Below are 27,051 nucleotides of genomic sequence, written 5' to 3'. Positions count from 1 at the left end.
CCCCCTCTAATTTTAGGTTTGGATTTTGTTGTAAACGGCAAAACGAAAGGAGAAAGACTCCAAAGTGACAATCCTTACCCTTGAAATCCCGCCATGGGCGCAATAAGGAGGGTGAATTCTTTTTTTTTTTTTTTAATGGGAGATGGATGAGAAGAAACAAAAGACTAAATGGAGAAAAGGCTAAGCAGTGGAGACAGAGGGAGAAAGAGGAGAGCCCGTTGAAGGAACAGGGCGAACGTCAGCCATGTTGTGTGTGTTAGTCCAGTATTTACAAACCTGCAGCTGCAGCAGCGTTTTGAGTCTGGAAGAGAGGGGAAAGAAGGGAGGGGGAAAGAAAGGAGAGGAGGGAGGAGAGAGAGGGAATCGAGGGAGGAGGGGAAAGCGGCGACAGCAGCAGACAAAGGAACCCAGAAAAGCGCGAGCAAAGCGCGAGCATACGTCCACACACTCTGGGTGTCCCGGACAGCAGCGGTGGCGTGTGCAACTCCAGTGCTGCCAGCCCGACGCGTTAGCAACTTTCACAACTCCAGCCTTTGGCTACTGAGGCTCGGCCGAGCCCGGCCACCACCCTCACATCCCCTTCACCACATTTTTTCACGAGGGGAGCCAATAGATGACAGGTCAGAGACATACCTGTCTCCCTCAACGTGCACTATCGACAGAGAGGCTTATCTGCTGGGAGCCCCTTAGCGGGCCCCAGCCCACAGTACAATAGATCCACAGAGAGGAAGGGGGAATGTGCAGCTGTGACCTCTTCTCTCCAGCAACGGACGCGATGTGGGCGGGGTAGATACCGGGAGGGGCCATGCCAAATGAGAGCAGCAGTCCCCCAAAGCCCAAAAGAGTGGTAGTTGCCAAGGAGTCGGGGCAATACGTGGGAAGAGAGTCTGAAGACCCCCACTCTCGCCCGCCTCCCGCGGCTTTTAGGCGGGCTGCTGAGGCAGATAGTGAAGAAGAAACGGTTAAGAGACGGAACACCGCAAGTATAAAAATAACGTCAGCCGCAGGGAAGGAGGAGGGGAGGGAAAGCTACGAACCGCGGCTCCGAGCTCGTTCCACAGCGACTCCCTCCGGTTCTACCCGGTCCTAGGTTGTGCTTTCCTTTCCCTTCCCCCTTCCCTCGCATTCACTACTCACCTGCTGGGGGGATGGGCGCCTGGGAGTGCCAGGAGGATAGTCTAGAAGTGTTAGCACTGCAGCCGCAGCAGTCCTCCTGTCTCACTAGGCCACCCAGATTCTCTGCGGCAGCAGTATGGGGAACTGCTCCCCTTGTTTCGTTTGTCCCACTCCGCAGTCACCACTGCTGCCTCCAATTCGCCTCTGCTACATTCGGATCCTCCTCTCCGTACACGAACTCTACCACCAGGATGGAGGCCTCCTCACTTTCCTGCCAAATAGTGAGCTAGCCGCATCGAGACATTCAAAACACGGGACCGGACACCGCCCTCTTTCCCTCCACCAACACGCAGGCGCACTGGAAATTCCGAACTGCGACAGGAGCGCAGGAAGCAATCCTCCGCCTAATCCACCGCTACTCCGTACCGCGCAGGCGCTCCTTTTCCTCCACTGCCGTCTCTCGGCGCTCCGTCGAGGAGAGTGGCGTCGTAGCGGAGAGTGGTGTGGGCTTGTCCCCAGTTGGCTGTCTGTTAGCCCTTCTCCAAACTCAGACCACTAGACCCTGGGGCAGTGAATGTCCGTCTTTCCCCTCCCATCCGCCCACCCACCACGGTGGATCTAGTGCTGCCTCGTAAAGTGGCCACAGGGCTTTATGTCAGCGGTACCGCTTCCTTAAACAGGCCTTGGGAGCCAGTGGCTGCACACTGCCCTCTCACCATCATAGGAAAGAAAATGTGTAAGCCATCATAAGAAAGAAAAATCAGCTATGGATATCCTGTGTTACAAATTTGGCCTGTGACGACTGAGGAGAGAGGCTAGGATGCAAAGTATAGAATTACAAAGGTATGTATTTATTCAAGTGCATGAGATGTCTCAGCCAAACAACGTATTTTTAGGGGATTTATACCTTATACTACAAGGGTATGATATGAATAATCCACCTACTAATGCAGATTTCTAATTGTCTAATCATAAACGTGGTACAGCATAGCAACAAATGTTACAAGCATATATTTTGTAGGAGTGCAGTATAATTTTCTGTCAGCATCCTTGTGATTTGTCTGTTAATCCAGATGTTTCCATCATTAACTTTTGCAAATTTTTTAGGCATCAACAATTCATGTTTCTCTTGGATATGGATCCTTCAGATAAGAAGCCTCTGTTCTTGCAGAAGTTAATTTCGTTGATCACTTGCCCTTAGTAGGGATCTTGGGTCTCCAGATAATGATTCAGCAATTATACACTAATAATGTTCTTAGCATCTACTGACTGTGTGGTCTCAATAATTTATATCATGCCTACTAGAAGTGAAAATGATGATTTGACCATGTACCTTGAGACCTTCAAAGCCAGTAAGGTGGGGAGAAGTCAGCATGGTGCCCAAAAATCTGGAGGCCAATAGGGAAGGGGAAAAGTCTGCATAGTGTGAAGGACCTTCAAGACCTTGAGGAGGCAAAAAGGGACCGATACATGACCAACTCAGTCACAGAGAATGGCCATTTACCTTATAAAATGGCATTAGTTATGCTAACCATATTACCAAAGATCAGGAGCAGGAGGTACCGGTCGCAGCTGTACATAAACTTCCTAGTCTTTTTGGATGCTTTGAGGTGCCACCTAGTTTGGTTAGAAATAAAATGGCTGAACTCTTACAGAAGCTTTGAATGCTATTGAGTAGCTTTGTGTGAGAACCAGGTTTCCTCTGGTCCCAGAAAATTTTGCTTTCTTGATATCCTTCCAAACTAAAGAGAAACAGCCTTAACTGATGAAAAAACCCCCTCAGCCCTTTTGATTTGATGGTAGAATCAAGAACCCTCAGAAATTAAGTGGCTAGATGTTTGCTTGATCTGAATTTGAAGGAGGAATGATGTCTTGGATCTGATCTTAATATCTTTAAATGCAAATACTACTTTTGCTTTAATGTAACTTTAAATAAGCAATTATCTGTTTGAGATAACTATCTGGCTACCTGTCTAATTTCTCTTTTTTAAGCAAGCTACTGTAGAGTTATCACAGGAATTATTTAAAGTCAACAGAAACAGAAGCCTCCTTCCAATGTGTTTCCTTTCTGACATGGTTACAACTGATTAAATTTAATATGCCAGCAGGAACCAACCTATCTTTTAGCAACTTGAATAAAACATAAATAAGTTTCAAATTCTGGTAATATAAATTAAATAAATAGAATAGTTCCAGTTGGAAGTGAAAGGAATGAGGAGGAGGTGTTTTTACAAACAAACTGTGGGCCTGATGGTAGATAAGGCTAGATACAGAGAGGTGAATGAGGCAATGGGGGGAACCATAAATTCCATAGGAATTCCACTAATTGACACAGACTGTTACCCACTCAAGACTGTGCTAAATCTCTAGATTTAGAGAAAAAGAACAGTGACACAAGGAAAAATAAAAAGGGGGGGAGTACACATTAGAAAGGAGATGTATTAGTTGATTGGGAAAGTCTGTACTTCTCAAGTACTTCAGCCAGTGGGGAAGGAGAGAGGGAAATGCAGCCGAGAAATTAGGATAAAAGGAGGCTGCGTCCTCTAACAGTTTGAGAGTCCCCATGGGAAATGCCATTGACCTCTCCCTTTATTTGAATAAAGTTACAGGGCTCCTCTGTCCCCTTTTTGGACATAAACCTCTGGTGTTTGTGGATTAATATTCCTGACAATTTGCGGGATCTTGTCCAGGATATTTCCATCATCCAGGGGCAGCAGGCAGCGAGTGGAGCTGAAGGTGTGCCTCACCCAGTTTCAGTGATCAGCTCCCCTTGATGGTGACGGGCACCAGGCGATTGATTGGGTTCCCAAAACTGTCCAGGAAACAGATGAGTGTCAGACCAGGGGGGTCCGTGAAGAGTCCACAGAGAAGGACCACTGATAATCTCACCGGTGAGTAAAATGGGATCTTCGGGGAGTCAACCTGGGAGGGCACCCGTGGAGCTAGCAAATGTAAAGCTGGGAAGGGGCCCCAGCAAAAGGGATGATGATCCCAAAATATCTCTGAAGAATCCCTTGGAAGAATGTGGAGTTGGTTTACACATTCTTCCAGAAGTAAAGACATGGATGCCCAAAGGGGGCAATAAGGAAAAGTTGAGAAAGGGTCTTTACAAACCATGCCCGGGGGGAGCAATAAGGGGAGTCGAGAAGGAGTCTTGACAACAGGAGATGGACAAATAGTGTTGATATGTTGAGAAAAGATTAGTTGAAGGGGAATGTAGAGAGATATGGTTGAGGCACGGAGCAGCAAGACCGGATGTGGAAGTGCGGGACTGGGAGAAGGGGTTGGGGGCCTGTGGGGGCTGTGGGGGCTGTGGGGCAGCCGGGGCTCAGCACCAGGCAGTGCCTGACCCCGCCACCCCTGGGCAGGGGTGGCAGTGGCTGCCGGCCCCCATGAGGCTGCGGGACACCCTGGCTGCTCATGGTGCTGCCAGCTGTGCCCACTAGGAGCACTGGGGGAGAGGAGCCATTTGGACACTGCAACAGGACAGGGACTGGCTCTGGTATGCAGTGTTTGATCAAGAGAGTGAGCACGAGGAGGAGGAAGACCTATCTGGGAAATGCAGATTATATGTGGAAGGATAAGGATTTTCTTTTAAGGATTTTGTTTGGTTCACTGGAAAAATGAGTGGGTTTGAGCTGTGGGAAAATGAGTACCCACAGGCAGTAGTGGGGGGACTAGAGGAAGAACAGAATAAGTCCCTGGATGAACTGGTTAGAAAGATACAGCAAGTTGTCTTGGTTTGGAAAGACAGGTGCCTGCTAAGGAAGGCAGGAGCCTCCCCTGAAATGGAGAAAATGAACCCTCCCCCTCCGAATTCCTATGAATTTTAAATTAAGGGGCTCTCAGGCAACAAAAATTATGGGAGCAGGAAATAACAGTTCTTTAATAGGGAAGAAAATAAAAGGATAAAATAAATAATGCAGTAAACTAAAACAATACTGACAGAGTCAGAACACAACCTGACACCCTGTTGGTCAGGGTGTTGGTAGCAGTCTAATTGGAAATGTGGCTGCAGTCCTCCTGGAGTGTCAGGTGTGGTTCTGCTGGAGCAGGGATCCTGTAGAAAAAGGGTGTAGTCTTCCTCTGACAATCCAGTGGAAGAAGAGGCAGCTGCTGTTCCTCTGGGAAATCCAGTGGAGAAGCTGTGCTGGTATTCCATAATCTCCAGATTATATCTGGGTAGCAATGCTTGGCTCCTCCTTCTGGGTGGAGCATGTCACGATGGGATGCTATAGTTCTTATCCATCATGCAGTGACATTCAATAGCCTGTTATCAGCAGATGTCTCCTCCAGAGGGAGGAGTGATTGTGATCACTCAGAGATAAGGAAAACTGCCCACTTGACAAAAGACAACTGCCATACAGATGGTAATGGAATACATCTTGCCTCGCAATCTGGAACACAAGTGTATATAAGAAGGGATGAGGAAAAAGCAAAGGCAAAGGTGATATAGCAGAGTTTTTACAGCCCCAGAGGCATAAGACGCAGAACCCAAGGGGTCCCCCAGGATAGAAGGGACAGGGTTGGCCACAAGGAAGTGGCAGAAGCATTCCCTCCTCAGCAGGGGAGAGCCAACTCAGGCATCATTTGGGGAGAAATCAGTGTACTATCTGCAGGGCAGAGGGACACTGGAAGCAAGAATGCCTGCAGAAACAATTGGATCCTCAGGAGGAGGAAGTCCAGAGGATAATGGAGACAGATTGTTAGGGGTGTCAGGGGCTCCCATTATACCAGGAACCCACCACACTGGAGCCCTTGCTAACTTTTAAGGTGGGTCCAGATTGAGAGGAGCTGTGTTTCCTGGTAGACACAGGGGCCTCTCAATCCACCTTGAATTTTATCCCTAAGAGGGGAAAATTGTCAAAATGATTATTCAAGGGGTGAGTGGGAAGGATGAATGTATGCATTTTGTTCAACCCCTATTAATAGATGTGGGAGTCAGGTTTGAAATGCATGAATTCCTGTTTGTTCCTAATTGTGATTGTAATTTACTGGGAAGGGATTTGATGGCTAAAGTGGGAATGCAAATTAGTATTGTGAAAAATGATACAGAGCCTAACACTGGTAACGTTATGTAAAATGTCTGAGAAGGTTTATGCTGAAATAAACCCAGAAATGTGAGTGGCCCCAGGGAAATACGGAAGATTTGATATAGAGCCTCTCCAAATTACTTTGAAGCAACCAGGACAAGTGGTGTCTAAAAAGCAATATCCTATTTCAAGGGAAGGAAAGAAGGGGTTACAGCCTGTCATTGAGTCCCTGCTAAAGGCAGGTCTTTTGGAGTCATGGATGTCTCCTTATAACGCTCCTATCCTGCTGGTTAAGAAACAGGATGGAACCTACAGAATAGTGCAGGATCTAAGAATAATAAATGAAATTGTCAAACCAAGGCATCGCATAGTTCTGGATCCCTATACCATCCTGAATCAGATCCCTTCTTCACATCAGTATTATTCAGTACTGGATTTGAAGGATGCTTTCTCGGGGTATCCAATTACTGAGGACAGTCAACAGTATTTTGCCTCTGAGTGGGAGCAGGAGGAAGGAGAGAAGATGGTAAAACAACAATTGACATGGACAGTCTCCCCGCAGGGATTTACAGAGTCACCGGTTCTGTTTGGGCAAGCCCTGCAAAAAATATTAAGAGAGTTTACTCCACCCTCAGGAGACAGGTTGTTGCAGTACGTGGATTATTTGCTTTTATCAGGGGAACAGGAAAAGGTGGTTGAAGAGGCTACTGTGAAGCTGCTTAATTTTCTTGCTAAAAAGCAACTTAGAGTGTCTGAAAAGAAGGAGCAGTTGGTAGAGAAAAAGGTTTAATATTTGGGACACATTTTGACTGGAGGGTTGCGGTGTATTGAGCCAGACAGAATATAAGGGATTTTACAAGTACCATTACCCCAGACAAAGAAGTTATGGCAGTTTTTAAAGTTAGTAGGGTACTGCAGAACATGGATTGAGAATTTTTCTGTTTAACCAGACCTTTATAGGACTTTTTAACCCAAGAGAGTCCTAATGTTGTGGCATGGACACCAGAAGGAGAGAAAAGCTTTAGAAAATTAAAAGACAAATTGGTTAATGCCCCAGTCTTAGCTCTTCCAGACTCAGAAAAGGAATTTGAATTATATGTGGATGTTAAACAAGGCCATGCTAAAGGAATTTTCGTACAAGAGCATGAGGGGAACACAGCAGCCTGTTGCTTATTTTTCTAAGCTCTTAGACCCAGCGTCCAGAGGCTGGCCTCACTGTCTGCAGAACTGTGCAACCACAGCCTTGATGATAACTGAGTCCCAAAAACTGACAGTAGGAGGATATCTGATTATTCAAGTTTCCCATCAAGTTAAAGCTTTGTTAACTCAAAGAGCCTCTAAGGAGATGACCAGTGCTCGCTTATTACAGCATGAATCTTGTTTAATGGAACAGGAGGACTTGGAATTGAAAAGTGGGGAAGGGTTTAACCCAGCCTCTGTGAACGGCCATGAAGAGGGGGCCAGGAAGAAACCCATGACTGCATTCAAGTGATAGATTTCCAGACCCGGGCTAGGGAAGATTTACGAGACACTTCCTGGCCTGAGGGAGAAAATGTGTTTATGGATGGGTCTTCAAGGGTGGTAGAAGGGAAGTGATTTACAGGATACACTATCATTAATGGAAAGGAATTAAAGGAAGGAGGTAGATTTCCACCCACATGGTCAGCTCAGACAGTGGAGCTGTATATACTTGTAAGGGCCTGTGAATTATATTGGGACAAGATAGTGAATATTTTTACTGATTCTGAATATGCATATGGAGTGATACATGCATTTGGGAAATTATGGGAAGAAAGAGGTTTATTAACCTGCAGAGGAAAATCGTTAGCTAATGAGAGCCTAATTTCTCACCTATTGGAAGTGGTGAATTTACCAAAAGGGGTAGCAATAATACATGTTAGGGGACACCAGGCAGGGTGGTCAAAAGAGGCAATAGGTAACTGACTGGCTGCTGAAGAAGCTTGGAAAGCTTCATTATTGCCAGAAATCTCTTAAGATCCTCCCTTTGCTCCTAGTAACTCCATCCTTGCCAGAGAAACTGTCTTTTCCATCAGAGGAGGTTGAGATAATTAAAAAGAGTGAGGCAGAGTAAAGAGGGTGTCCTAGGGTGACTTTATGATGCTTGTATCCCCATTCATCTGTTTAGCCCAGAAATAAGTTTTGCAACTTTAAGACTAGTTCTGAGAGCAAAGGGGGAGAGAGAAGAAGCACAGTTTTCAAAAATTGCACTCACTCCTCCACATTCTGGCTCATGGACTGTGTTGTCTGCAGCACAGACGGACGACAGGACACAGCTCTCCTTTGCTTTTAGTTAGTTTTCAGCTAGCTGAGGCAGAGAAGTTCCCTAGACTGTGGGTTTTATTTTTCTCTTAGAACTGTTTAAACCTGCTCTAGACTGAACACCCAGAAGAGCACTGGCAGCTCACACCTATAGCCCACCAGGGCCTGGCCTGGGCCGTGGCATTTCCACTGCCAGAGGGACTGATAAGAGACTTAGTGAGCTGAACTACAGCCCACAAAAGGGACTTTCTGAGTTTGTCATCTCTTTTGGATCAGCAAAATGTTTTATTGTTTAATATTGTTTTTTTTTTTTTTGAGCTGGTAAATGCTTTGCCTATGTCCTGGTTTAGGGCAAATTTGGAGCAGAATTTCCAAATTAGGGCCCCTCCAGTAAGCAAACCCACACGGCCCCTCCCCCCAACTGGTTCGGGAAGGATTCCTTGGAGAGAAGTGGAAAGAACCTGTTTATTTAATAGGCACAGCACCCCCCAGCACACAAAATGAACAATACCGGATGACACTGCTCTGAAAATAGATGACAAATTCAGAAAGTCTCTCTTGGGGGGGTGGTCACTCTGTTCTCAGTCCCTCCGGCGCTGGGGCAGCTGCTGCAGGCCACAAGGTGCAAACTCTCGGTGTTTCCCAGGTCCCAGTCCAGAGCAGGTTTGAAATGGTAAGAAAAAGGAAAGGAGAAACAGTCCAAGAAGAAATTTGGACAGTTTAGCTAAACTAGCTAAAGAGCAAAAGCAAGCAGAACCAAAGCAAGCGAGAGTGAGAGAGAGCAAAGCGAAAAGCAAAAGCAGCAAAAAAGCAAAAGCTGCAGTCTCTGTGTCCCGCCAGGCTGATAAGAAACCAAAACAAAACTTTCCCTCTTCAGAGCCAGTCTTAAAGGTACAGAACATAATATCCAACATTAACAGAACACATGAATGGGAATACAAGCATCATAATGTCACCCTGGGACATTCCACCCCTTATCCCCATATCATCATAATGTACAGACAATGGCAGTAACATCCAATGAACAGTGATATTGCATCTCATTCTCACCCCACAATCAGATCTCCCTGAGGTACACATCGTGTTGTTCCATCTCTTTGCATTATCCACCATCTGCAACCTGGTCCCTGAGCAATGACAACCCCACGAAGGGGTTTGTCTGTACTCAAGGCAGAATTGACCCACACAGTCTTCCCTAACAAACCTCTAACACCTACCACTGGGACTTTATCTCCATCTATTACATTCAGGGACTCAGACTGGGCAGGACCTGCTCGGTTGGTGGAACCTCGGGTGTTAACTAACCAGGTGGCCTTTGCTAAATGCTGCTCCCAATTTTTGAAAGATCCCCCACCCAAAGCTTTCAACTGGGTTTTCAGTAGTCCATTGTACCTCTCCACTTTTCCTGCAGCTGGTGCATGGTAGGGGATACGGTACACCCACTCAATGCCATGTTCCCTAGCCCAGGTGTTGATAAGGCTGTTCTAGAAATGAGTCCCATTGTCTGACTCAATCCTCTCAGGGGTACCATGCCTCCAAAGGACCTGCTTTTCAAGGCCCAGGATGGTGTTCTGGGCAGCAGCATTAAATGAATTCAAAAAACATGGGTGCTGTGCTTGTTAAATAAACAGGTTCTCTCCACTTCTCTCCAAGGAATCCTTCCCGAACCAGTTGGGGGGAGCGGCCGTGTGGGTTTGCTTACTGGAGGGGCACTAATTTGGAGATTCTCCTCCAAATTTGCCCTAAACCAGGACAAAATCTTGGTGCGCAACGCTAGGGCGAGAGAGAGAGAGTGGAAAAACCCTGTTTTGAGTGCATTTTGGTTGCCATTACTCTCTGTTTGTTTAAAGCAGTTAATAGCCATGTTTTTTGGATTCATAATGTCTATTGGGGTCAAGGCTTGCATGTGTTTCTGGTCCCTAGGGTTTTTTGAGATCTTAATACCTCTGTGGTCCCTAGGTTTATTTTCTTATCCAGAAATAGTTCTAGTATTGTCCCTAATACATAGTTTTTACAGCAGAGGGGCAGTGACCAGAATAGCTATCCTGCTGGGCTTGATGGCAATGATTTGTAAGAAGTTTATAAACATGCTGGGGTCTGCTCCAGGTATGAATGGTTTGTGGCTATGGTTATGCATCCAGTTTGTTAGAGGAGGAGCAGCCGGGAATGAGGCTTTTCAGCCTTTGCTTTCCTTCTTCTCCTCTGAATCGGTTGCATCCCTATTGAAGAATGTTCAATTTCCCCTGAATGTTAAAGAAACCATCTTTCTGGTATTCAATCTGGTAACCTTCCTCTATACAGTCTGCTGCTTCTCTAGAATGAGGGCTGAGATTTCTAGACGGGCTGATGAGACCCCTGACTCAGGAGTAGACTCAGGCGTGGAACATCCTGAGTGGTGTGGGAAATGGGAGGATATGGGCCAAATCCTGAAGGAATTCTCTGACCCTATAGTCTGGGACTTTCCACATGAACAAATTCAGAACCCAGCTGAGGTGGGGAAATATCTCAAAGAGAAGCACCAGCACGAGCCTAAGGAGAGAAAGGTCATTGCAGTGAGCTGGGCCCTGGCATATGCTTATCGCACTCTGTTGGAGACTGTACGACAGCAGACAGAGGCAGGGGGGCAGGGAGATAAATCAGCTATCCCAGTCACTCAGGCTGCAGCCAACACCCCAGGCTCGAAACCAGCAGCCAAACCAGATAGTGAGCCTAAGCCAGCAGCTAAACCAATGGCTGTTGCTACCAGTACTAGAAGTGGAAAATGCACGGACAAGACCAATTGACCAGTGGATGATGATGATGATGATGATGCAGCAGAAGGAACCTCAGTGCCTCCTGACATAAAATCAGGAGTCAAAGCAGCGGGTGCAAGATCAGATGCAAATATTGAGTCCTTTTCCCTGAAGGACCTTCGTGGCCTACGGAAGGATTACACCCGACGACCTGATGAATCCATAATTAGTTGGTTAGTCCGTCTCTGGGATGCTGCAGGCGAGGCTACAATTCTGGATGGCACTGAAGCGAGGCATTTGGGATCCCTGTCACATGATCCTGTCATTGACCAAGGAATTATGAGGGGGGCAAACCCTCAGAGCCTCTGGGCACGGGTCTTGGAAAGTGTTGCACAAAGATACCTGTGTGCAGATGATCTTTATATGCAACAAACACAGTGGAAGACCATAGAGCAAGGGATTCAACGCTTGAGAGAAATGGCAGTGGCAGAGATTATCTTCTCAGATGATGTAACAACTAGGAACCCAGACTTGGTGCCATGCACGTCTGTGATGTGGTGAAAACTTGTGCGACTTGGGCCACATGAATATGCTTCTGCCTTAGCCATAATGAAGAGGGCTGAGAGGGATGAGACCATGCTTGATATGGCGAGGAAGCTCCGAGCATATGCAGATGCTGTGCATGGCCCAACACATGCCAGAATCGCAGCGGTAGAAACACGTCTGCAGAACTTAGAGGATAAGATAGAGGAGAATCATAAGAAGCTCAGAGAGGAGATTAAAGACCTTCTCCAAATCTTGGCAGTACAGATCAGAGGTTCTGGTATCCAAGGCAGACATTTCCCAGACGGCGAGAGAAGGTACACCCCACGAACTGAGCTGTGGTTCTTCCTGCGTGATTGTGGAGAAAACATGAGGAGGTGGGATGGAAAACCTACTGCTGTTCTTGTATGACGGGTGCATGAATTGAAGGAAGCCACCAGAAAGAAAGCAGTTCCAGTAGCCCGTAGCCGAACTGCCAGGTATGATGCTGATGATGCCATGTCTGATCTCCTTGAAGGAGCATCCAAGACATATGCCCAGGGAAAGAAGGATAACCAGGCTTAGAGGGGCCCTGACTCTAGCCAGGTAGAGGCTAGGGAAAATCGTGTTTTCTGGTCTGTGTGGATTCGTTGGCCTGGCACATCGGAACCACAAGAGCATAAAGCTTTGGTTGATACTGGTGCTCAATGTACATTAATTCTATTGAGACATGTGGGGACAGAGTCTGTTTCTATTGCTGGTGTGACAGGGGGATCCCAGGATTTCACTTTGGTGGAAGCTGATATGAGCCTGACTGGGAATGAGTGGAAGAAACATCCTATTGTGACTGGCCCAGAGGCCCCATGTATTTTGGGCATAGACTACCTTCGAAGTGGGTATTTCAAAGACCCAAAAGGACTCAAGTGGGCATTTGGGATAGCTGCTGTAGAGACAGAGGGCATCCAGCAATTGAACACCTTGCCTGGGCTGTCTGAGAATCCATCTGCAGTAGGACGCCTGACGGGAGCACAGCAACGGGTGCCAATTGCCACTTCCATAGTGCATCGACGACAGTATAGAACCACTCGAGATGCTGTGATCCCCATCCATAAGATGATCCGAGAGCTGGAGAGCCAAGGGGTGGTCAGCAAGACCCACTCACCCTTCAACAGCCCCATTTGGCCTGTGCGAAAATCTGAGGGAGAATGGAGATTGACTGTGGACTACCATGCATTGAATTAAGTGACTCCACCACTGAGTGCTGCCGTGCCAGACATATTAGAGCTCCAGTACGAGCTTGAGTCCAAGGCAGCGAGGTGGTATGCCACTATAGACATTGCCAATGCATTTTTCTCCATTCCTCTGGCAGCAGAATGCAGGCCTCAGTTTGCTTTCACATGGAGGGGAGTGCAGTATACCTGGAACCAACTGCCCCAGGGGTGGAAGCACAGTCCTACCATCTGCCATGGACTGATCCAGACTGCACTAGAAAAGGGTGAGGCTCCAGAACATCTGCAATATATTGATGACATCATTGTGTGGGGGAACACAGCTGCGGAAGTGTTTGAGAAAGGAAAGAAAATCATCCAAATCCTCCTGGGAGCTGGTTTCGCCATTAAAAAGAGCAAAGTAAAGGGACCAGCTCGTGAGATTCAGTTCCTGGGAGTGAAGTGGCAAGATGGACAGCGTCAGATTCCTACAGACGTCATCAACAAGATCACAGCAATGTCTCCACCCACCAATAAGAAAGAGACACAAGCTTTCCTAGGTGCCATAGGCTTTTGGAGGATGCACATTCCTTAGTACAGTCAAATCGTGAGCCCTCTTTACCTGGTCACCCGCAAGAAGAACACTTTCCACTGGGGCCCTGAGCAGCAACAAGCTTTTGCCCAAATTAAGCAGGAGATTGCTCTGCTCATGCAGTAGCTCTTGGCCCGGTCAGGACGGGACCAGATATGAAGAACATGCTCTACTCTGCAGCCAGGAACCATGGCTTGTCCTGGAGCCTTTGGCAGAGGGTGCCTGGGGAGACTCGGGGTCGACCACTGGGATTTTGGAGTCGAAGCTACAGAGGCTCTGAAGCCAACTACACTCCCACAGAGAAGGAAATCTTGGCTGCCTATGAAGGAGTCCAAGCCGCCTCAGAGGTGATTGGTACAGAAGCGCAACTCCTCCTGGCACCCCGACTACCGGTGCTGGGGTGGATGTTCAAAGGCAAGGTTCCTTCCACTCACCATGCCACCAGTGCCACATGGAGCAAGTGGATTGCTCTTATCACTCAGCGCGCCCGTATAGGTAAACTGAATCACCCTGGGATTTTGGAGGTAATTACAAATTGGCCTGAAGGTGAGAATTTTGGTGTCACAGATGAAGAACAAGAACCAATGACACGGGCTGAAGAGGCTCCTCCATGTAACCAACTGCCACCAGAGGAAACATGCTACGCTCTTTTCACTGATGGTTCCTGTCACATCGTAGGGATGAACCAGAAGTGGAAAGCAGCCATATGGAGCCCCACAGGACAGGTCGCACAAGCTACCGAAGGAGAAGGTGGATCAAGTCAACTTGCAGAACTCAAAGCCGTTCGACTGGCCCTGGACATTGCAGAAAGAGAGAAGTGGCCAAAGCTCTACCTCTACACTGATTCATGGATGGTAGCAAATGCTCTTTGGGGATGGCTGGAGAGGTGGAAAGAGGCTTACTGGCAGCGTAGAGGAAAACCAATTTGGGCTGCTGATGAGTGGAAAGATATGGCTACCAGGGTAGGGAGGCTACCTGTGAAGGTCTGCCATGTAGATGCCCATGTCCCCAGGAATAGAGCCAATGAGGAGCACCAAAACAATGAGCAGGTAGACCAGGCAGGAAAGATAGGGGTGTCAAAGATAGACCTAGATGGGGAACACAAGGGAGAGTTATTCCTAGCTCGATGGGCCCATGATGCCTCAGGCCATCAGGGCAGAGATGCCACCTATAAGTGGTTAAGAGACCGAGGGGTGGATTTAACCATGGACAGTATTTCACAGGTTATCCATGACTGTGAGACATGTGCTGCCATCAAGCAGGCCAAGCGAGTGAAGCCCCTGTGGTACGGTGGGTGGTGGTCCAAGTACAAGTATGGGGAGGCCTGGCAGATTCACTACATCACACTGCCCCAGACACTCCAGGGCAAGTGCTACGTGCTGACCATGGTGGAAGCCACCACTGGATGGTTGGAAACCTTCCCTCTTTTAATGCTGCTGCCCAGAACACCATCCTGGGCCTTGAAAAGCAGGTCCTTTGGAGGCATGGTACCCCTGAGAGGATTGAGTCAGACAATGGGACTCATTTCTAGAACAGCCTTATCAACACCTGGGCTAGGGAACATGGCATTGAGTGGGTGTACCATATCCCCTACCATGGACCAGCTGCAGGAAAAGTAGAGAGGTACAATGGACTACTAAAAACACAGTTGAAAGCTTTGAGTGGGGGATCTTTCAAAAATTGGGAGCAGCATTTAGCAAAGGCCACCTGGTTAGTTAACACCCGAGGTTCCACCAACCGAGCAGGTCCTGCCCAGTCTGAGTCCCTGAATATAATAGATGGAGATAAAGTCCCAGTGGTACATGTCAGACGTTTGTTAGGGAAGACCGTGTGGATCAATTCTGCCTCGAGTACAGACAAACTCATTTGTGGGGTTGTCATTGCTCAGGGACCAGGTTGCAGATGGTGGATAATGCAAAGAGATGGAACAACACAATGTGTACCTCAGGGAGATCTGATTGTGGGGTGAGAATGATATGCAAATATCACTGTTCATTGGATGTTACTGCCATTGTCTGTACATTAAACTATACAGACATGAGACAGAAGGAAATGTGTAAGTGTTGAAGGTCTGGGCAAGTGGAAGATGGAGAAGGAAATGTGCAGGTGTCCAAGGCCTGAGCAAGTGATAGATGGAGCTTTGATTTAGTAAAGTGAAAGGGGGGAATCCTGCAGCTCTCTAGTACAGGGCCTGGATTCAGTGGTCCAGTGTGGGGATGTGATGAGGTCATGATGCATATTGCTTTAAATTTTGGGGGAACAGATGGAAATTTTGTGTGAATAAATGCATGATGTGTGGTAGTATGTTGATAATATGGGGATAAGGGGTGGAATGTCCTAGGGTGACGTTATGATGCTTGTATCCCCATTCATGTGTTCTGTTTATGCTGGATAATATGTTCTGTACCTTTAAGACTGGCTCTGAAGAGTGAAAGTTTTGTTTTGGTTTTCTTATCAGCCTGGTGGGACACAGAGACAGGGCCACAGCTTGTGCTGCTTTTGCTTTTTCCTTTTTCTTTTCACTTTGCTCTCTCGCTCTTGCTTCTGCTTCACTTCTGCTTGCTCTTGCTTCTGCTCATTAGCTAGTTTAGCTAAACAGTCCAAATTTCTTCCTGGACTGTTTCTCCTTTTCTTTTTAGAAAGAACTTGAACCTGCTCTGGACTGGGACCTGGGAACACCGAGAGTTTGCACCTTGTGGCCTGCAGCAGCTGCCCCAGCACCGGAGGGACTGATAACAGAGCGACCACTCCCAAGAGAGACTTTCTGAATTTGTCATCTTTTTTCAGAGTGGTGTCATCTGTTATTGTTCATTTTGTGTGCTGGGGGGTGCTGTGCCTATTAAATAAACAGGTTCTTTCCACTTCTCTCCGAGGAATTCTTCCCAAACCGGTTGGGGGGAGGGGCCGTGTGGGTTTGCTTACTGGCGGGGCCCCCCCCTTTGGAGATTCTCTACCAAATTTGCCCTAAACCAGGACATACTGAAGCAAGGCATTTAGGATCCCTGTCACATGATCCAGTTATCGACCAAAGAATGATGAGTGGGGCTAACCCTCACAGTCTCTGGGCATGGGTCCTGGGATGTATGGCACAAATATATCTGTGTGAAGATGATCTCTATATGCAGCAAACCCAATAGAAGACCATAGAACAAAATATTCAGTGCTTGAGAAAAATGGCAGTGGCAGAGGTTGTCTTCTCAGATAACATAAACGCTAGGAATCCAGATTTGGTACCATGTACATCCATGATGTAGCGAAGACTTATATGACTTAAGCCACAAAAATATGCTTTTTTTAGCAATAATAAACAAGATGACAAGACAGAGACCGTGCTTGATATGGCCAAGAAGCTCTGAGCTTATGCAGATACCGTGCATGGCCCAACACATACAAAAATCACAATTCTGTAAACATGTCTACAGAAATTAGAAAGCAAGATAAAAGAAACTCACGAAAAACTCAGAGAAGAGATTAAAGAAGACCTCCAAATCTCAGCAATACAAATCAGAAGTTCTGGTACCAAACACAGATGTCCCCCAAATAGGGAGAAAATGTCCACCCCTCAAACTAAGCTATGGTTCTTCCTACATAATTATACAGAAAACATGAAGAGATGCGATAAAAAATATACTACTGCTCTAGCACAAGTGCTTGAATTAAAAGACAACAAGACTCAGATAAGTTCCACCAAAAAAGAGGCAGCTCCAATAGTCCATAGCCAAACTGCCAAGTATGATGATGTTGACTCCCTCTTTTTGTTTAAATAAAAAGGGAGAGGCACCTAAGTATAAAAACATCAAAACTCAGCTTGGGCTGATCTCAAGCATCGGCAAACCAAGGCTGTTTTATGAACCCTGCAGAGGTTCCTGTTTCCTCCTCGGGAGCGGTGGGAACAGTCACCTGATTGATCTCTAAATGAGAAGTAGCTTTCGATATTAATTTGGCCACGATGCTCTTGATAATCCCAAAACTGATAAAAATAACAAAAAGAACAAGCAAAACTAAAAATACAGACTTTAGTATGGATCTGACCCAGCCCGAGAGTCCCCATCCTTGGAAAAGTCCGTCCATCCAGTCTGCTGTTTCTTGACTGATGTCCTGGACCATCTGTTGCATCTTTCCAATGATTTTGTGGACGTCTTCCGCTTTGGATGGCAGATTCAGGCAACAGAGATCCTCAAACTCCTCACACTGATGATTATGTAGTAGGAGAAGAAAATCAATTACAGCGTGATTTTGTAGGGTGGCTTCCCTTGTTGTTTCGTCGTCTGCCAGGAGGTCAGAAAGTGCAAATGATGTAATATTGGCCTGTTTATCAACCCAACACTCTAGCTGTGACAATTCACCTAGAGCCTTGGCTGCAGACACCCATGGCAAAAACGCAGTGATTGCAACCCCTTTTGGTTTGGACCAATGTACAATTTCAGAATCGCAATTTGGGTCTAAATTCCTTAAGTCTCTCTTTTTGCGGGCCAAATTGTGGGCACTGGTTTTTGTTCGCCAATCCATGATTTGGGTCTTGTTGGGTGTAAACAGGCTCAGCTTTCCAATGGTGCATGGACCTCTGATTAGATGAGAGGGGATGCCTGCCCACGCTCTATCGCCACAAATGAGGAAAAACCCTTTAGAGAGGGCATGGGGCTTATTATCGGGGGTGGACGACATCTCCACATGGGAAATTTTCTTACACCAATTTTTTGCTGTGTAGTTTTCTTTAAACTGTTGGACTTCCTGATACAAATTTATCTGGTCTTTCGGTTTAAACATAAACTGAACACAATAGAACGCCTTTGAAGAACCAAGGAGCTCAAATTCTTGGGGTTCCTTTTCTGTTACTGTCTGTCTGTAAACTAATTTTGACCAAGGGGATAACAGATTATATACTGGAAAAATGGGGGTTGCTAATGTTGCCGGAAATTCACTAGATTTAGATGGGATCCCCACAAGGCAAGTAGACATTGGGTCAGACACAGAGGAGGCAGACAGGCAAATGTGATCTTGTTGAGAACTCTGGCAAGAGTGGTCCATACGTTTGCGTGAGGCTGAGAAATGATTCATATCTGACTTGGATGGATGGCTGACAACAGGAGCAGCAGAAGGATGGGGCTCATTCTGATGGTATGGGGTCTGAGTTCAGATCAAGGGGAAACACTGAAAAAACTGAAGATAAAAAATGTTAGGAATAAGGTTCAGGTAATAGCAACTTAACTTTAAAGAGTCTGACGACGCTTCCTCCTCCAGCAGACATCAGCTACTTGTGCCGTGGGTTTATCTTTTGACACTTTTGGAATGTATGGTCTTACCTACTTGGAGGGGATCCATCTCAAGCTTGAGGGAGCAGATACGCACGCATATCCCCTACCCCAGGCCACTAGCTCATAGGGCCCCTCCATTTTCCAAGTCTCAGGGTCTTTTATGAGGAAGGGTAGCCAGACTTTCAGATTGTGCTGACTGTTCTCTTTGAAGTGCCTCATGATGGGTGGGTTAAGGTTTTCATACGTGCAATTTAAAAAATTCAGCATGAACAATGCTTTGGACAGCTGGACTTGAGGGGACTCCACCTTAATAGCCTCTTGTTGTTGGTGAAGGACCTTTTTTAGGCTCTGGTGGGCCCTCTCCATCATGGCTTGGCCTGTCGGGGAATAGGGGATGCCTGTCTTATGTTCTATTCCCCATTGCTGCAGGAAGCTCCGAAACTCTTTGGACTTGTATGCTGGGCCATTGTCTGCTTTGATGACCTTAGGGATTCCCAATGTGGAGAAGGCTTGCATGAGATGTTTTTTTACATCAGAGACCTTCTCTCCTGTGTGGGCGGAAGCATAGATTGCACCAGAGAAAGTATCCATTGAGACATGGACATCTTTAAATTTGCCAAATGACAAGATGTGAGTTACATCTGTCTGCCACACCTCGCAGCTCTGCAAAGCCCTAGGGTTTGCCCCTGTACTTAGAGAGGGTAGTGAATGGTGTTGACAAGAAGGGCATGTGGCTATGATGACCTGAGCTTGTTCGCGTGTCAGGTGGAATTGCCAAACCAAGCCGGGTCCATTTTGATGGAAAAGCTGGTGACTGATCTTTGCTTGTTGGAATACATCTGGGAGCGGGACCATCTCAGCTGGTGCTGCAAGGGCATCAGCCCTACGATTACCTTCTGCAATGAACCCTGGCAGGTCTGTGTGTGACCTGACATGCATCACATAGAAGGGTTGTTCCTGGTGGGAAATTATTTTTACTAATTTTGAAAGCAATTCATATAAAGGAATGTTGGAAACTTCTTGCAATACCACATTCTCTGCCCTGGACACTACACCTGCTATGTAAGCTGAATCAGTAACTAAATTAAAAGGCTTGGAGAAGCTCTCAAAGGCTCTGACGACAGTGACCAACTCAGCAATTTGGGGTGATCCTTCCACCTTGGCAATATCTGCCTCCCACTGCTGAGTTAGAGGATCTTTCCAAGTCACTGCTCTGAATACTTGTCAATGATAAAGAAAACTGAACGTCCAAATTAAAAATTTTGTGGGCCAGTCGCTGGATCGAAATTTGGCCCGTGTAGCTGTCTAGCGCAAATTGCAGGGCTTCATTCTCTCATTCTCTTGAAGCAATTGTTCTAACATTGCTTGAAATAGTTGGCCTGATTTAAATTTAAGGAGATGTGGATGCAGTCAAAGTCATACCCTACCAATTCCCTGATCCAAATCCTTGCTTTCCGGATCAGTTCTGCCATCAGCTCCTGTAGCCTTGTCATCCTTTTGGACCTGTTGTGACTGAGGAAGACACATTCTATGATTAAGAGTGGGTCCTTCTTGTCCTGGTCATCTTTCCCTGCCTGGGCAGTTTCCCACTGGAAGATCACCCCATGGAGGTGTGGCAACTTACCCAAGATGATGAACTTGAAGGGCAGGCCCTGCTGGCACCTGTGGGCCTGCCTGGCAGACATTGTCTCCTGAACTTTCTCCAGTGCAGTTCTTGCTTCCTGGGTGAGGGTCCTAGGAGAATTAAGGTCATCTCCCCCTTTCAACAAATTGAAAAGGGGGGCTAGATCCTCAGTGGAAATGCCTAGCCAAGGTCTTGCCCAGTTTAAAGACCCACACAGTTGATGGAGATCTGCTAAGGTTTTGATGTTGTTTTTGATAGCTAATTTTTGCGGCACAATGGTCCGCTTTCTTATTTCGTGACCCAGGTACTTCCAAGGTGGCATCTTTTGAATCTTTTCTTCCTGGAGCTCGAACCCTGCAGCAACCAATGCATTGATTGTCAGGTCAAGTGTGTGAGTAAGCATGTCATCGGTTGGGGCACACACCAGGATGTCATCCATGTAGTGCAGGATGATGGAATCTCCTGCAGCTTCACGGACTGGGGACAGCAAGGAAGAGACATACCTCTGGCAAATCACAGGACTCACTTTGAGACCTTGTGGGAGTACTTTCCAGTGGTATCTCTTCATTGGGGCTTCTCGGTTAATGGTGGGAACCGAAAAGGCAAAATGCAGGGCATCGTCAGGATGCAGGGGAATTTGAAAAAAACAGTCTTTGATGTTAATCACAGCTAAAAAACAATTATGTGGAAGCATGGTCGGTGAGGGCATCCCTGGTTGTAGAGAGCCCATGTCCTCAATAACGTTGTTGATTTGACGGAGGTCATGGAGGAGCTGCCACTTGTCTTTGTTGGGTTTTTTTATGAAAAAGACAGGAGAGTTCCACGGTGACGTGGTCTCCATGATGTGACCTTTTTTTAACTGCTCCTCTACGAGCTCTTCAAGTGCCTTTAATTTTCCTTTATTGAGTGGCCACTGTTCTACCCACACTGGAGTATCAGTTTTCCAAACCAGCTTTTGGATAGAGTGCTCTTCAGTGGCCGCCGCCCGAAAAACCTGTGGGGTTTCTGGGATGTCAATTGTGGTTCCCCACTGAACCATCAAATCTCTGCCCCAGAGGGGCTCTGTGTAGTCTAAAACAAATGGGCATATAGAAGCCACTTTGCCATTCAGTCCCTCAATTTGGATGACGATTTTTGATTGTCTTGCTAATTGGATGCCCCCTACACCTTGCACATGTCCTGCCACGGTTTGGAATTCCCAATGTGACGGCCACTCCTTGGATGGAATGATCGTAACATCTGGTCCAGTATCTAGAAGTCCTTGCATAGATTTGTACTCCCCACCTCGGTGCAACCCACATGATATCTTGGGTTTTTCTCTTCCCAGTACCTGAGTCCAGCAGACATTGGGATGGAGTTCATTTCTGAGGGTTTCTGCCTGCTCCTGGTCCCATGGAGGCTCAGGCACTGGGATGGCTTGTGCTATTATTTGGCCTTTGGGCAGGTACACGGGTGGGTGAGTACAGTGGAGCCAAATGACAAACTGCTTCGGGTCTGATGATATGAGACCTGGAGGAATGTTAATTTCCTGGGGTGTGTGTTTTGTGTCCCCAAGGATGACATACTTACTATGACGTTTCTGGCAAAGCTGTGTCCAAGTACCTGGCTGTTCAGGTTTAACAGTTATGAAATGCCAGTTAGTGTCCTTGAGATGGAGAGGCTCTGTCAATGCCAATCTGTAAGAGTTATGGGGAGAATTGGTCTGGGATTGTCACAGTTAAATGAATGTTCTGTCTTGTCCAATGCCAGTATCTGCACATCTCCTAAACTTGTTTTTTTGTCCCCCCTATGCCAGAATCAGATCCACCCTATTTTTGTCATAGTGCTGAAAAAAGGAGCGCTCTTTATTTAGTTTTTTGGAAGGTTCTCTTTTGGGGAATTCTGATCTTTAAGCTTATTGTATTTAAAATCTAAAAACTGCTTTTTCAGAGGGCAGTCAAGTTGTCTTTGTCTCTCTGGGAGCCTCTCAGGAACCCCGGCCAGCCCCGAGTCTGCAGACAGCGGGGGGGCAGCCCCGACACAGCCGACAGCGGGGCGACACTCTCTCGCACCCCGAGGGTACTGAGGGCAGCTAGGCTAGTCGCCTTTGCAGCAGAAGAGACACTAGAGACATTAGTAGATGATACAGGGCCGACTCTTAGCAGGGGTCAATCCAAGGTTTTATTCTAGGAGTCCCGAAGGAGCCCCTACACCTCAGGGAGCCTCCTGCTGAGAGCCCCGGGAGATGTGCCAAGGTTACATTTAAAGGGAGGTAGAAACCAAAAGTATGTTACATTTTACTAACCAATAAGTGACCCTAAGGGATGGATACTGGGGGATAGACATTTAGGACAGCGCATGGGGCAAGGCTTAGGGGACTGACCCCTAGCCTCTGGCTAATCACTCGACATCCTGGACCAAAGCTTCTAGATGGAGGGGATGGGATGCTGAGTGATTGACAGAGAGCCAGGGTGGTGATTTGGGGATGATCTCAGCAAGGGAAAGGGAATACACAGGTAAAGGGAGGGGGGTACAATCTGGGATAAACCATTTGGGAAACATATAGGGATACAAAAACAAAACTATTACAAAGTATGACAAAGTATAAAAACACACTACAACAGATGACAACACGTCCGATCCCCTTGAAGGAACCTCCAAGACATATGCCCAGGGAAAAAAAGATAACCAAGCTTAGAGGATCCCTGCCTCTAACCAAATAGAAGCTAGGGAAAACTGTGTTTTTTATACTATGTAGATTCGTTAACCTAGCAAATCAGAACCCCAAAAATATGAAGCTTTAGTCAACACTAGTGCGCAGTGCACATTAATCTCATTGAGACATGTGGGGGCAGAATCTGTTTCTATTGCTGGCGTGACAAGGAGATCACAAAGATTTTACTTAGGTAGAAGCTGATGTGAGCCTGACTAGAAATGAGTGGAAGAAACACCCTATTGTGACTGGCCCAGAGGCCCCATGCATTTTGGGCATAGACTTCCTCCAAAGTAGATATTTCAAAGACCCAAAGGGACTCAAGTGGGCATTTAAGATAGCAGCTATAGAGACAGAAGGCATCAAGAAATTAAACACCTTGCCTAGACTATCAGAAAACCCATCTACAATAAGACTCCTAAAGGTAGAAGACCAACGAATACCAATTGCCACCTCAACAATGCACTGCCAACAGTACAGAAGAACTCGAAATGCCATAATCCCCATCCACAAAATGATCCATGAGCTAGAGAGCCAAAGGGTAGTCAACAAAACCCACTCACCTTTCAACAGCCCCATTTAGCCTATGCGCAAATCTGAAGGAGAATAGAGATTGACTATAGACTATTGTGCCTTGAATGAAATGACTCCACCACTGAGCGCTGCTGTGCCAAACATGCTAGAACTCCAATACAAGCTAGAATCCAAGGCAGCAAAGTGGTATGCCACTATTAACATTGCCGATGCATTTTTCTCCATTCTTTAGCAACAGAATGCAAGCCTCAGTTTGCCTTAACATAGAGAGGAATGCAGTACACCTAAAACCAATTGCCCCAAAAGTAGAAGCACAGTCCCACCATCTGCCATAGACTGATTCAGGCTACACTAAAAAAGAGTGAAGCTCAAAAACATCTACAATACATTGATGACATGATTGTGTAGGAGAACATGACAACAGAAGTGTTTAAGAAAAGAGAGAAAATCATCCAAATTCTCCAAGAAGCAGATTTTGCCATCAAGAAGAACAAAATTAAGTAACCTATTGAGAAAACCAATTCCTGGGAGTAAAGTGGCAAGACTGACAGTGTCAGATTCCCACCGATGTCATCAACAAGATCATAACAATGTCTCCACCAACCAACAAAAAAGAAACACAAGCTTTCCTAAGCACCATCGGCTTTTTGAGAATGTATATTCTTAAGTACAGCCAAATTGTAAGCCATCTCTACCTACTCACCTGTCGCTGTTGAGTAAGAAATGACACAGACTCACCAGAAGGCTGGTTTGCACAGCATCCTGCTTTACTTCGAAAATCTCTCTTTTATACACTGTTCCGATAGAGACAAACCAGATTGGTCAAGTAATCAATACATTTCACCTGATTGGCTAATTAACAAAAACACCTTTCTTATAAACAATCTTTGAGAAAACCAGGAAAACAGAGAGTAGGAAAATACCACCTGCAGGTTGTTTATAATAACAAGCTATCATTGTTTCTCTGCAACTCCGTAAAGTCTCACAAGCCGATTCTGGGAAAACTTATCTAGTTTTTTTGCTCTCTGGCCAGGCTGTCATATCCACAGTCACCCACAAAAAGAACACTTTCCAATAGAGCCCTGAACAACAAGCCTTTACCCAAATCAAGCAGGAGATGACTCATACGATAGCCCTTAGCCCAATCAAGACAAAACCAAATATAAAGATCGTGCTCTACTCTACAGCTGGGAGCCATGGTCTGTCCTAAAGCCTTTGGCAGGTGCCTAGGAAGACTTGAAGCCGACCACTGTCACCATTGAGTCAGGAACGGGAAGAAAGGTGACACTTGACTCCATACATTTTCAGAGGCAAAAGGCTCCTTTATTACAATCTCACAATATTTATAACCAACATCGTTCACCCAGAACCTGATTGGTTCTTAATCAACACCCTTCACATGATTGGCTAATTAAGGAAACACCCTTTGGTAAACATCTTATGAGAAAACACCTGTTCAAAACACCAGCTGCAAGATTGTTTTAATTCCTTCTCTCAGCCTTCTCAAAACTCCCCAGAACAATTCCTGGGAAAGTTTATCTGTTTCTCTCTCTGACCAGGCTGTCAGTATCCATAGACTGCAGAGGATCAAGAATGGGACATCATGCCATGATCAATGTGATCAAGTGAAGCTGATTTATTGCAAAAAGTAAGCTAGATTTATACTGCATTCTACTGTTGACACACCTCAAGCTAATACATGATTGGTTAAGCCCTTCTGTGCATGCGTATTAAGCTTTCAGTTGATTAGTTAGTTTTTCTTTTTCATGCATCTCGCTGTGGTTTCTCGTTCCGCCTTTACATCCTGCCTTACATCCTGGAGTTGTCTACTGCTGAGTGTGCTCTTCCTCTTTCGTGTCCTCAAGGGCATTGTGACCTTCTACTCAATTTCTGTGAGGGCTGGATTGTGCATATGTCTGTGGAACGGGCTAACAGCAGGCCTGTTAGCTAAAGGAGCGAGAAGAAGCTGAGAAGTAAGAAGAAGCTGATAAGGAGCTCTCTCCAAGGCTGTAACCAAGGAGACCAAGAGAAGAAAGATAAGAGAACCTTGCAGCTGGACGAAGCATTTTTAGAAAGTTAGTTGAAGTCACTATAACTTCTCACCAATAGTATTATGTTGACTTATTGTGGCCAATAGTAAAGGTAGAAGAAGCATAAACAATTGGAAAGTGTATAAAAGTCAACCATGTTCAATAATAAAGAGTTGCCAACTGAGACTGCTTGTGGTCTCTGCTTTGTGTTGTGACCGCCTCGACAGCGACATCTGGTGATTGCCGACGTGATAAGAACATAGTCGGTGGGGGCCCATATGGGGTCCTAGCAACTGGCAACCGTGACCCACTGGGATGTAGTGGGGGAGGCGGCGTTGATGCAGCTGAGAGTGGCAGGTGGAAGTCGCAGGGAGGTCTGGACCTGATTTCCTCCTATCAAGACACCTGGAAGTAGGTGAGCCACCAACTAGTAATAATGGGACATAATTTATCTAAAGAGGAAGAAAATGTTCTGACTACATGGAAAGTTTTGTTAAGAAATAAGGGGATTAAAACGTCAGACTATGCACTTCGAAATATACTGCTGTGGGCTAAATCACAGGATTTTGGCACTGATCCTGACACAGCATTTAGTGTTAAGGCATGGAAAAAAGTCAGGGACAGACTGTGGGAAGTCATCCGAGCGGGAGATAAAACAGTTGTCAATCTAGCAGTTACTTGGGAATCGCTCTTTGAGGCATTAAAGGAATGGAAAACAGAGCGAGAACAAGCAGAGCGGGATGTGGATGAAGAATTGGGGCTGATAACAGAACCTGATGGGGAGGATGAGGCAGAGGGGGCCTCTGATGGGGAAGAAAGTCTGGGTGCCATGTAAGTTACCTGGCAACCTGCCAAAACTTCTGGGCAACCTTCCATAGCATCCTCTTATCAGACCCTTAAACCTCTTTATCTCACACCTGCACAGCAGCTCGCAATGGTGCCTGTATATACTACACCACTACGCCAGTTAGCTGAAATGTCTTTAGCAGAGAGAGAAACCCAGCCATCTGGCCCCCCGCTTCCCTCCACTCTAGTCCAGCCGTCTGCCCCCCTGCTCCCCTCTGAGCGGCTTGAACAACCTGCAAGGTTGTATCCTCCGTTATCTGACAGTGACAGCAACAGCAAATCAAGTGATGAGTCGCCTGCAGTAACACTTGAGTTGGGGCAAGGAGCTCTGGTCCCTTTACCTCCTAAGAGCTCTAGCCTTGCTGCCCCATGGACTTTGCCTCCATGTCAAGTAACTGTGCTTCCTCGACACCCTCAGGAGTTTTGGGAATTATGTTAGGAGCAAAGCAGTTGAAGAAAAGAATTGGGACATCATAGAAAGGTTAGGTGCTCCAAGAGTACCTCAGGAGAACAGTGCCAATGCAAATGTTGCTTGTGATAACCCTATGGCTTTTCCAGTTTTTAAAGCAGCTCCTGGAACAGGGCAG

The 27,051-nt window shown here is 46.4% G+C and overlaps 1 long non-coding RNA gene across 1 annotated transcript; it reads left to right on the top strand.

Moving 5' to 3' along the window:
* The first annotated feature begins 1,625 nt into the window (after nt 1–1,625).
* On the top strand, nt 1,626–16,348 carry LOC129132425 (uncharacterized). The gene is made up of 3 exons (XR_008535798.2): nt 1,626–1,959; nt 3,807–4,007; nt 16,123–16,348. It is a non-coding gene; the product is annotated as an uncharacterized LOC129132425 (long non-coding RNA).
* Nucleotides 16,349–27,051: the final 10,703 nt, after the last annotated feature.

The sequence above is a fragment of the Agelaius phoeniceus genome, chromosome W (genome assembly GCF_051311805.1).
Source record: "Agelaius phoeniceus isolate bAgePho1 chromosome W, bAgePho1.hap1, whole genome shotgun sequence".
Lineage (NCBI taxonomy): Eukaryota > Metazoa > Chordata > Aves > Passeriformes > Icteridae > Agelaius > Agelaius phoeniceus.
This window is presented reverse-complemented; position numbering and strand designations above follow the sequence as displayed.